This window comes from Cyprinodon variegatus, unplaced genomic scaffold (assembly GCF_000732505.1).
Source record: "Cyprinodon variegatus isolate N-32 unplaced genomic scaffold, C_variegatus-1.0 Scaffold131, whole genome shotgun sequence".
NCBI lineage: Eukaryota > Metazoa > Chordata > Actinopteri > Cyprinodontiformes > Cyprinodontidae > Cyprinodon > Cyprinodon variegatus.
This window is the reverse complement of record NW_015150584.1, coordinates 827,188-838,702: the sequence shown is the minus strand read 5'-3', so window position 1 is coordinate 838,702 and position 11,515 is coordinate 827,188.

Sequence of the window (11,515 nt, the reverse complement as noted above, 5' to 3'; positions counted from 1 at the left end):
CACATTTGCAGAAGTTAGCGTATCCACTTAAGCTTTTTATTCAGTAAAATTAATATTTTTAAAACAACTTAAATTATAAAAGTAAAGTAATGCAGGAAAAAATTTTCTACAATTCTGTATTATAACTTCCTTATACCTAATTTTCTTTGTTTTATATCTAATGGTAATGGTGTCAAATTTAACTTTTCAAGATGTTGTTAAGTTCAATAATTGTCTGGATGACAGAAATGTATTATTTTGATGGTTCTATCTTTCTTAAATACCAACAGGCCATAGTCATCTTAAAAGAAACAAAATTAACTTGTCTATTTTAAATTTGTAAGGAGTAGAAAGCAGAGATAATTGCAAAAAAATGTAAAGAAACAGGCATGCAGGTGGCGCAACGGTTAGTGCGCATTACCCATGTACGGAGTCATTAGCCTTTGACGTGGCCGACCCGGGTTAGAATCTGACCTGTGGTCCTTTGCTGCATGTCTTTGCCCCCTTTCCTGTCAGCCTACTGTTGAAAAAATGAGCCATTAGTTCTGCAAAAACTGTATGGAATAGAACAAAAAAGTTGTCAAGAAAAGTAACCCTCCATTACAGTAAGATAATGAAGTACTTTTTACCTTGATACTTAACACCTCTGTTAGTTTTCCACCACAAATAGCTTGTTGCATGTAGGTTTCCATACATTGATTAGAATGGATCCATTCCCTAAATGGATTTCTAACTGTAATAAAGTTATCAAACATTACTTAGGATTTACACTAAAAGTGTGCATCCCTAAGAAGCCAAAAATTGTACATGCAAAAGATATTACAGAAATACAAAATCGTTAGCCTGGGTGCCATTCCGAACTTAGTCCCGCCCACAAGGTTTGAGGTCGGGAAGTTCGGTCTGGCTTTGCTCCATAGTAGCGCGAGTATTATTGCCCACTCTCTGGCGATCCAATCAAATTGTCAGGGCGGGCTTTATACGATGATGGACAGATGACCAACAGTAACGTAATCAACCATGTGACCAAAGCTCGCTTGGGTGACAACAACAATGGCTGCCGCTGGAGAGTTGAGGTGTGTAGATTCTGCTATTAGGTCTGTTCTAGAAGATATCGACAGCAAATTAATTTTAAAAGAGGAACAGAGAAACGCGATCAAGGCTCATCTTCTTATTCTGGGCGTGCAACTGGACGCTTTGATTTTTGTTGACAACAACTATGATTGCTTAACATACGTCACGCACTCCGTTGCTCTTATTGGTTGTAGGTCTATCCAATTGAGTGCAGAGGCATTTTTTTTCCTGGTTCGTTCGAAACACGCCCCATAATCACAGCTCTATGGAGCAGTATCAGACTCATATTCTGACTAGAATTGAGTAGGACTACGTCAGGCTATAGAATCGTGTCCAAGCACATTTCTTTCATATATCACACACATAAAAGGCATCAGGAGGAATTTTGGCCCACTCCTCCACACAGATCTTCTCTTGATAAGCAGGTTTCTGGGCTGTCGCTGAGAAACACAGAGTCGCAGCAGACTGTAGGACGCCAACAGACTTATTAAACTCATAACTTCACTATGCACAATAACATGGTCATGTGCAAAAACTGTAATTTGGTACTGAGCAACATAGTAAATTGTAAATACTGTCGGTATATACCATGATCCTAATCTTTGTCACAATCTTGGCACTGGTGACTGGTTTAATTACTCATTTCATTCACCTATCCAATTCTGCCTGGTTACTAGTTATCTCTCATCTGATCCACCTGCTCCTGTCTCTATTTAAGATGCTTACATCCAGGCATCAGGGCCAGATTATTCTCGTTCTCTCGTGCAAGTGGTGAGAGGATTTTTAGAGTACCTTAGTGTTTCTGACTTCCTTTCCCTGACCTGTTCTGCCTCTCAGCCACTGAGCCTGCTTTTTCCTGTTTCCTGACCTGGCTTCGGACTTCTGGACCTCTGAGCCTGCCTGTTCCAGTTCTGATCTGCTTGCCTGACCTGGCTTTGGACTCCTGCATGTTTTTCAGCGCTGCAAAACATGAGACACTCTGAGCAGTGCCCGCCGCCGGTTGTTGGAAGCCCACCGGCTGGATCCTACCTCATCCTCTCGGCATGGACTGAAAACCAGGTTAGTGACTCACGTTTATAATCTTCCTCCTATAGATTTACATGTTCACTAATCTGTGTTTCTTCTCTCCAGTATTTCCTACCTCTGACGCCCTAGCTGCTGGGATTTGAGTAATCGCACTGTCTGTCATGCAGATTCAATGCTCCAGGGTAGTGGCGTGCACAGATTTTTTTAAATGGCAGGGGCGGAAAGAAATAAAGGGCACAAATATAGCTCATGCTCAACCCTGTAAAGGACACTTTAGTTTGTGTTTTAGCTTGAGCAGAACAATTCCAGTATAATATATAAAAGGGACAAAACACTAATTTAAAAGGAGTCAATAATTTAAACTATTTTAGCTTTTTGTTGCCATAGGTTGGGTCCTAAAGAGATTTATATCCTATTATCCAGTCTCATAAAATAAAATAAAAAACTTAGACACTTGTGAGTATAATTTAGTGAGTGGACAGGTGTGTTCAGAGACCAAAAAGGAGAAAGACACACAAGTTATCACTGTATTGCAGACGCAGTTACATGTGTGTGCCTCAAAATTATAGAAGACTACAGTAATTACCTACAGTCTGTCATGTATGACAGAGCTAATTTTGCAGGGAGGAACATTTATGCAACATTGAAACCAAATAACAGCTTCCTTTGTTCTCTTTGATTCAAACAAAGTCATTCTAAAAGCAACAAATATAAATCTCTGTGTAACCAGTTTGGTTCACATTTTCCGCCTCATAAAAACAGCATAAATTGTAATGTGCAGACAGTAGACACACCTTTCTCAGTGCTCCCTTTTTTACCATATGTTTGATCTCAGACTGATAAAGTTGATTGAGATCAGTTATAAACACCCATCTGTATTGATGGAACCTGTTTCCCAGCAACCGACACATGAGGAAGAAAAGGCCTGGAGCACAGGTGAAGAAGCTCAGATGAGATATCTGCAAATGCTTGTTGTAGGCGTCATCAAACAGGCTGCAGGAATGAGACACTGTGACAGGAGAACACAAAGCCTTGTCTTCTGTGACAGCTGAGATGCAGATGTGTAAAGCTTGATTTGCCACTGAGATGCATGTGAGATCATGAGGTACATCAATTATAATCTCAGTTTTCCAAGATCACATCAGATAAACGCTACGCATATATTTATTGGCATGACAGCACCTGACTTTTAGCCTTGTTACTGTATCCCAGCATCTCAGCTGGAAACAATCAAGTCTCTGTTTCTATATTCAATGCAAGCTCCAGAATTTATCCGGCGTCTGCCACGTTTCTTTACAGAGACAGAGAAGGGCGCGTCTGTCTTTTGTTTGTTACTTGCTGCTGTGCTTACCTGCAGGCAATAATCAACCTATCACTAACACAAAGATGAAGTCAGCCTGAAGTAAAGTCACTCAGGTCGGATTGTGTAAAGCAGCTCTCTGTTTGATTAAAAGTGACTCACTCAGGTTTCTGTTCATACCTGATCTGTTTAAATGATGTCGTCAAATAACTTGATGATAGAAAGAGTGATTTATGTTAAAAACAGGTACATTTGAGGGTAAGGCCAGACTTACTCTTTATTACCAAAAAGTGAAGTTTTCCACACTTTAGGCAGGTACAGGCTTTGGTGCAGGTCACGAGGACACAAGGCTGCACTGGCTTAAAACAGCTGCATATAAAATTCCTCTTAAATGGTATATCAACAAAATTCAACATTAAGCCTCATGTATAGTGAACAGCTAAAGCTTTAATAGATCTTACATTTTTTTTTTCATTACAATAATAACAAACTGTTGTGTATTTTCTTGGGTTACATGTGACAGACCAACACAAAGCAGGTAATAACTGTTAATTAAACCTGGAGAGACTCATTTAAAGAGATTTGCAATTAGAAATATTTTTATTGAAATACATTTGAAAGCAAAGTTCAGAATTTATGCGCTGGGTGGCTACCCATCCTGGTAGAATAAGCTGGAGGATGAATGGGTTGAGAATACCCTGGGAAAGAGGGAGGAGATGGTGCAGACTCTGGCTGGCTGGTATGCTGGAGAAATTCTGGATGAGGAGCTTATGAAGGAGCTTTGAACGTGGCACTTTGGCAGGTGATCCAGGTGAGGTTGATTAGAGTCTTCCAGATCGAATTTTGCTTCAGCTTCATGCATTGAAAAAATTAAAACTGGGTTATAACTTTTAATAAATTAGAAACTCAAAATGTGAACTTCATTTCTATAAAACCCATTTTATTTTAAACACCCTAAATATTTATAGTTCCCTTCAGAAGTCAAATATTCATGAAAAGAAAATGTAATTTAAATTCAGATTGGCACTGTGTTTTCAATCTGCTCACAGCCAATAGAAATACAGCATTTTGAGGATTAGCCTTTTTAACAACTTTGGAAAAAACAAAGGATGATTTACCTTCCACAAAATCAAGACGCGGCAGCAGCAGCTAGTTTATTAGAAAGTTCGAATTTCTGTCAAAAAATGTTCACTTATTCTTTAAGCTTTTAAGAATTTTATTCTGATAATATGTATACCTACTGTTCAACCTAGAAAGACATTTTGCTCTGAATGCAGCAGGTGCTTGCATCAGATGCACAGTGGGATGTTGCCATGTCAGAAATATAGGTATATCTAATTAGATAGATTCTTAATATTGAATTATTTCTAATATTTATCTATTCCTATTTTATTTTCATACATAGATACAGGAAAAACCCAACTTTGTAGTATTTTAGAGGCTATGACTTGTGTCAGAAAAAAAAATCCCCAAATACATCAATGTGAAGATGATGTGGTACAGTATTGTTTGCCTATATAGGTGTGAAATAACTATGAAGAAGAAATCACATAATTAGAGTAATTTAGCTGATGCAGATGAACAAACTATTAATATTTTTCAAACAAAGTTGTCGAAGCTTTCAAAAGAATTACATGTTGGGATCCTGTTCCCAGACTGTCCTTGTCTTGTCCCATGAGGATTGATAAGTACAATAAATCATAACACAGATCTGAATTGAGGGCAAGTAAGTGATCATTGTATTGGTTTCTTGAATGTTCAAACATTTTAACATTTCTGAAGTTTTATTTATTAATTTTTTTTTTGAAAGACATGAAATTACCCTAATCGAAAAAGCCTTTCTGCGGAAAATTGAAAATGCTGCATCATTTCAAAATGGCTGAAACAGGCGGTTATTCCTCAGTCGTTTAGGATGTTGGAACAGTTTCACGGAGAAGGTAGATTCAGCAATAATTCTATAAAACTGTGATTGTGCCTTATTAGTAGTGACAGTCCCTGTTAAGCTTCTGAAAATAAAAAGCATCAGGCTCTTCTGCAAAAGATCAGTAAAGAAATGCCAACTTTCTTGTTATTCCAGGTTAAGTTAAAACCGAAGTTGAAAAAGATCAAAGCAACTTTTACCAAATTTTTCAGTATAAGCAGAGTCTATGAAGGTCCCTGAAAGAGTTTTGTTGCTTTAAAGGAATTTCCTTTTAGGACCATATGTGTGGCAGATCACTACAATTTGGATTCAACTTATCTTGGATCAATGAGATGTTAAAATTGAAATCAGAAATGCATGATGTAAACAGCTGCTCTGCTTTAACTTCTCTCTGCTCTGTTTTTTTATTCCACTCAGCAACTAAAGAGTTTACTTTAGCTTAGACTTTATTTTTGGGCAACAGTCTGATCCAGTTTCTTAATACTTCTGAATTACAAACTTATGTGCCTCAAAACGTTGATTTACACTACGTCACTTGTGCACTTGAAGGAGCAACATATATGTTAATGCTAAACAGATCTGTGACATTGAGGAACTAATTTATTTCTTAAATCACTCTCAAATATTTCTTGGCAAAGGTAACACAGCAGGAATCCAGCCAGGTGGCGTGTGCCCTGAAGCCACTCCCAGCTCTTCTATTTCTATTGTTCAAATAGGATGCTTATTCAATAGTATAACCTTCCACCCTGCTGTGTTTGCTACTAAAAAACAGACTCTAGTTTTTTTTTTTTTTTCACTTTTATTTTCCTTCTTCACAGACACACTTGCTATCAAAAACAACTCCACCCCTCCTGCTTTGCATACAAGAAACTGTATGGATTTCAATGTGCACGCACTGAGTGTCAACCACAAATATGTTTCAACTGGCTATGTAAGCTGAAATTATAAGAAGTTTGCCAAAAAGGTATGTTTAGACAGGCCCGATATGTCCATGCAGCTTTAGTTATCTTAGAAGTTAATTGTTTTACCCTACATATTTTGTTTTTATTTTGTCAAACACTATTTTTTGCATTAAAATCTTTCTTGATTATGGTTGATCTACATCTACATTTTGTGTCGTAAAATATAAAGATAAAACCCATTTCTTCAAGATGCAGCACCAAACTTGTCTCTTCATGATATTACAGGTATATCTGCCTCCTGACTTAATTTTGTTCTGCCAGAATCTCATCTTTTTCACTCATTACTGCAGCTGATAGAGGAAGTACCCAGAAGTTAACTTCTCCCTACAACAAAAGGATATTACTTTTAATTTCCAGAACTTTAAATTTTGTTTTCCTATGCCGGAAATATTTGTTCTATTTTGTTTTGTAACAAACCTTTAAAACTAATAAATCCATTGACGGTTTGTGTGGGGTGCTTATATGAGCTTTAATAGTTATACAGTGCATAAATGTTAGCTATGTGTCTGTGAAGAGGTTAACATGCATTACGCTCCTGCACCCTCACACTGTTACATAACTGCCTTGCATTTTAGTGGCATGAGGTGATGAGCACCTTTCAGTAAATGACGTTCCAGCATTTGCTTTCTGAGACCGTAAAACATGAAAACAATTTTAAGATTTTACTGTGTCACAAATTATAGATGCAATGTTTTCGCCAAATGGTTGTCATTGTTATGAGTTTACATAAATGCTATAGAAATGTCAGCAATAACCTCAAAAATACCATTTCATTTAATATCACACTGTGATACTCAGTCTACACTAATTGAGAATGACTGGTTTGGTTGAAAATCATTAAGGAAAACAAACTCACTTCCTTGTCATGTTGGATCATACTGCAAAATTGGTAGAGTACCAAAATTCTGTCCTATAGTAGGCAAAATCATTTTGCAGTGGAGCCTTAAATGATACAGCAAGCAATTACAAGCTAACAGGGCAGTGAATGACACTGAAAGGGACAAAAAATTCACTAAAACAAGAAATAATTTTCTGAATTACTAACTTAAAATCTATTACTCAGTTGATTTCCATTAAATTTCTGCAGAACAAATCAAGGTTATTGCTGCTCCAAGCATGCATTCCTTGGAACAGCTAAGATACTTCTAAGAAGCGTCAAGCTCCAAGGCATCCCAATCCTGGTACAAAGAGGCCCCCCCATCCCACCCAGGACATAAGCACAGCTTTCTTCCTAAAGCAAGAACTATTCTGAACTCTGACATGCACTGACTTGTCTGTCTTGTGATCTCAGACTATGTGCAATATATGAATCACCGTTAGTCAATATACACTTATGTGAAATTTATATGTATTCTACATACACCTTATAATTTGTCAAGACTGTACATGTGATACCCATGTCAACATGTTTGCTTTGTATATATTTCACATATTTTTCAATATTTATTTGTCTTTTTTGCACCAATATTGGTGTCTTTCAATCTCTTTGTACTGTATATAATGACAATAAAGGTATGGGATTCTAGGGAGTGGGAATGTGAAAGAGTAGTTATATATATATATATATATATATATATATATATATATATATATACATATATATATATATATATATATATATATGTATGTATGTATATTTGAACGGCAGATATAGCTATAGTAGTATATTGATAAAGAAAAAATTTGTACACAGGCCAGAAAAAATTTATGCGGTGGGATGGCAGGTAATCTTTATATAGTGAAACCAAATCTAAGAGATTTTCAGAATTTTTAATTATGTCATGTTTATAAAGAAAAGAACATATCAAAAGAGAAGGGATGGTGCATGACTTGAACCCCAGTTGGACTCGGCAGATGGCCGCTCAAACTGAGCCTGGTTCTGCAGGAGGTTACGTCCTGTTAAAAGGGATTTTTTTTTTCTCCACATTTCCTCAGTGTGAGGTATTGTTGTGAAGTTAACTACTCAATGTAAGCAAATATCTACGGTTGCCACAAGCTCATCCAGGAGGAGCAAATCCTGGAAAGTCAATGAGTCGAAGCAATCAGCTTGATTTCCTTAGGTAGAAATGACTGTATGATCTGGTTGAATTGTCTCTGTAAAGTGCCTTGAGATGACATGTGTTGTGAATTGCCAGTAAATAAATAAACTGAATTGAATTCAAGCTAAATGGCTTTGAACCTCATCTTTCTTTTACATATACTCTCAAACTGCCGGTAGGTTACACAACCTGCGTATTTTAACGTGGGTGAAACCAAAACGATTTGCACATCTTAACATTGGAACAGTAATCTTTGTACATCACAATAATAAAAAAAAAAAAATAGTAATAATTAATCCCCTTATTTGGAATCTTTGGAGATCAGACTCTTAGAGTAACAAACTAGCTCATCCTGGCCTCAGAGATCACCTCCCCAGCCTGTGAAAACTCTTTAATCTTGAAAAGGACCCAAATGAAGACAGAGGTCAAAATGATTAGTTGAAAGTTTTACTCTTAAAATGAGAAAAAGGCTTCCAACCTGAACATTGGTTTCCTTTTAAACATGCCATGGCTTGTTGAGGCAAAACAGAGTTTATATGTACTGTATGGCTATAGCCTTTACCTGTGAGGGTTAAAAGCAATCAAATAGTGGCAATAAGACGGTGGGGTTAGAAACCTACTAAAATAGTCAGGTTAAATAAATATCATTAGATAACAAAAAAATTAAACAAACAGTCAGAAATTTTAGAGGTGTGAACTGAAATCAGCGTAATGTATAGAACAAAAATATAAATCCTGACAAATAAGAAATTGGATAAGTAAACTGTAAGGCAAAAGGTAAGACCTAAACACAAAATTACTCAAATAAATAAAATCTAACAAAGACAAAAACAACCAGAGGTGTGCAAACTTTGACTGTACACCTGTACACCTACTACAGAAAAAGGACTATGTGATGATGGATGTAAAAATTCAACTTAATCATGACACCACCTGCCACGTAGAACTTATTTTTGAATGCTTCATTTAAAAAAAACAAATTGGTCGGTGAAAACAAAAAGGTTAATCTTGTTGACTCTAAGTTCAGTTATGAAGGTTTCTAGTTTAGTTGTTTTACCCGCTGCAAAAACGAACTAGAAATTAGTAAAAAAATTCTTAAATTAAGTGTATTTTCTCTGAATTTAGGTAGGTAAATAAGATGATTTGCCAATGTGTTTTTAATAAGTGTTTTTACTCTTGAGATATTTTGTCGGAGTTCAGTGAAGTGAATTTGGATCTTGTGAGGGATGGATTTCCACTCCCAAGCCAGTGAAAGATAATCGTTCTTAATTAAGACAAGAACTGCTCCTTCATGTCAAAGCAGCACATATAACTTTCCAGCCACAAATGCATTGTTGCGATGCAGTCATGGATCAGTCTGTATGTGTATGTGCACATTAATGAGCTTGTATCTGTGAGTGTGTGTTTTGGGTGGGGGCCGCATGAATCGTCTCCCCACCCTGAAGGGAGTAGTGCTTCCTCTCTACAGCTCAAAAATAACCAACAGCTTTATTGTTCAAGAAAACCTGCCTGCTGCCTGACCTCGCTTTCTCTCTCTCCTCTCTCACTTGTGCACCACACAAACCCTCTTCCCCCCGTCTCCTTTAGCAGATCTGAGAAACTGACAAGTAGTCTTGGTTACACCCTGGCTCTGAGGAAAGGAGGAAGAAAGAGGCAGAGAGAGAAAGAGCAGGGGGTAAGGGAGGGGTTATGTGGACACTTGATGTGCTGACAGGACAGTGGTGGTCACACCCAAACTTTGGCGCCTGACCTTCTACAACAAACAGAAACACCCTTCCATACACACCCCCACACACACAGAGTGATATACATGAATGATGTAACATCATCCGTCCGCAGTTTTCCAGTGAGGATCAGTTTTCTTTGCTCATCCTGCACGTTAATGAAAGCAGTTTGTGACTCAGCAGGATGACCAAAATCTGCCTTTTCATAATCAGGGCCTGTTTTTAACTTAGAGGTCACTTGTTTGGACACTGCAGGAAACTTTATATAACTCAGTTTCCCCTGATGCAATAAGAACCGCAAACCCCAATTGAGTTTTACCAAACTTTTTCCTCACAGATCACATCAGTAGAGCTTGGAATCCTGAGGTTGTAAGTTCAAACCCTTTCCCACAGACTGACACACTGGCTCTCTGAGCAAGACTTTTAACCCCACACTGCTCCCCGGGCGCCGCAAGTGGCAGCCCACCATCCCGCAACAAGGGGATGGGTTAAATGCAGATAGTGAATTTCGTTGCGCTGCACTTGTGACAGTGAAATTATATAAAAACACTGGAAATCAAGATGATACAGAAATAATGGTGAAGGAGATGCATGTTTGTAGTTTTTAATGTTTTTATAGCGTTAATGAACTAATATTTTGTGCAACCCATCCCTATAATAACAGCTACTTTAGCTTTGGTTGAGTGTTGGCCTAGTGGTTAGAGCTTATTATTATTATTAGATTATTATCAGCTTGTCTAACGGCTTTGCATAGCTACAGAATGAAATCTTAACAGTTTCCATTTTGCAATTTCTCTCAGGATAAAACTGATTGTATAGAGAGCATCTGCGAAAAAGAAAAAAATCAAGCTTTACCAAAGATTCTCAATTACTTTGGACTTTTATTGCAACGTATGGATATAGTGATAGGTTTCAGAAGCGTGACGTCTTACGACCGCCATATTTAGTACTGAACGCTTAGCTTAGCTCAGGTGCACTTCCCTACTCATTTGATCATTTTCATTTAAATCCCTGTGAACTTGAACGATACACAGAGAAAATTTGTGTTATTTGATCCGATCCATGCAAAATCCCTGCAGACTTTTTTCACCTTTCTTACTTTGACAGTCTCACAGATTTTTCCTTTCATACCTGTGGGGGACAACGCATTTACTCTATTGCAGCCCAAATAACCAGCACCACCCCTGCATATGTTTTTTTTTTTAAATAGTACTAAAAGAAATTAGAGAAAAATAGTTAAAGATACTGAAGATGAATATGATATATTAATAATAAAATCTGGAAAAAAGAAGTACAGAAAGATATTACATTATTGGAACTGTCTCTGTACCACAATAATCGTCAGGGTGGTTTAGCTTAAATATCGAAGTTCAAAAGCTGCCTTAAAAACATTGGTTAACTTAATTTTAAGAAAAGCTTTCATTCAGCTCAGGAAAGTATGTTTTAAAAGTCTCCCAGTTGATAACAATTTGTTGTTTGAATTCAATATTCTG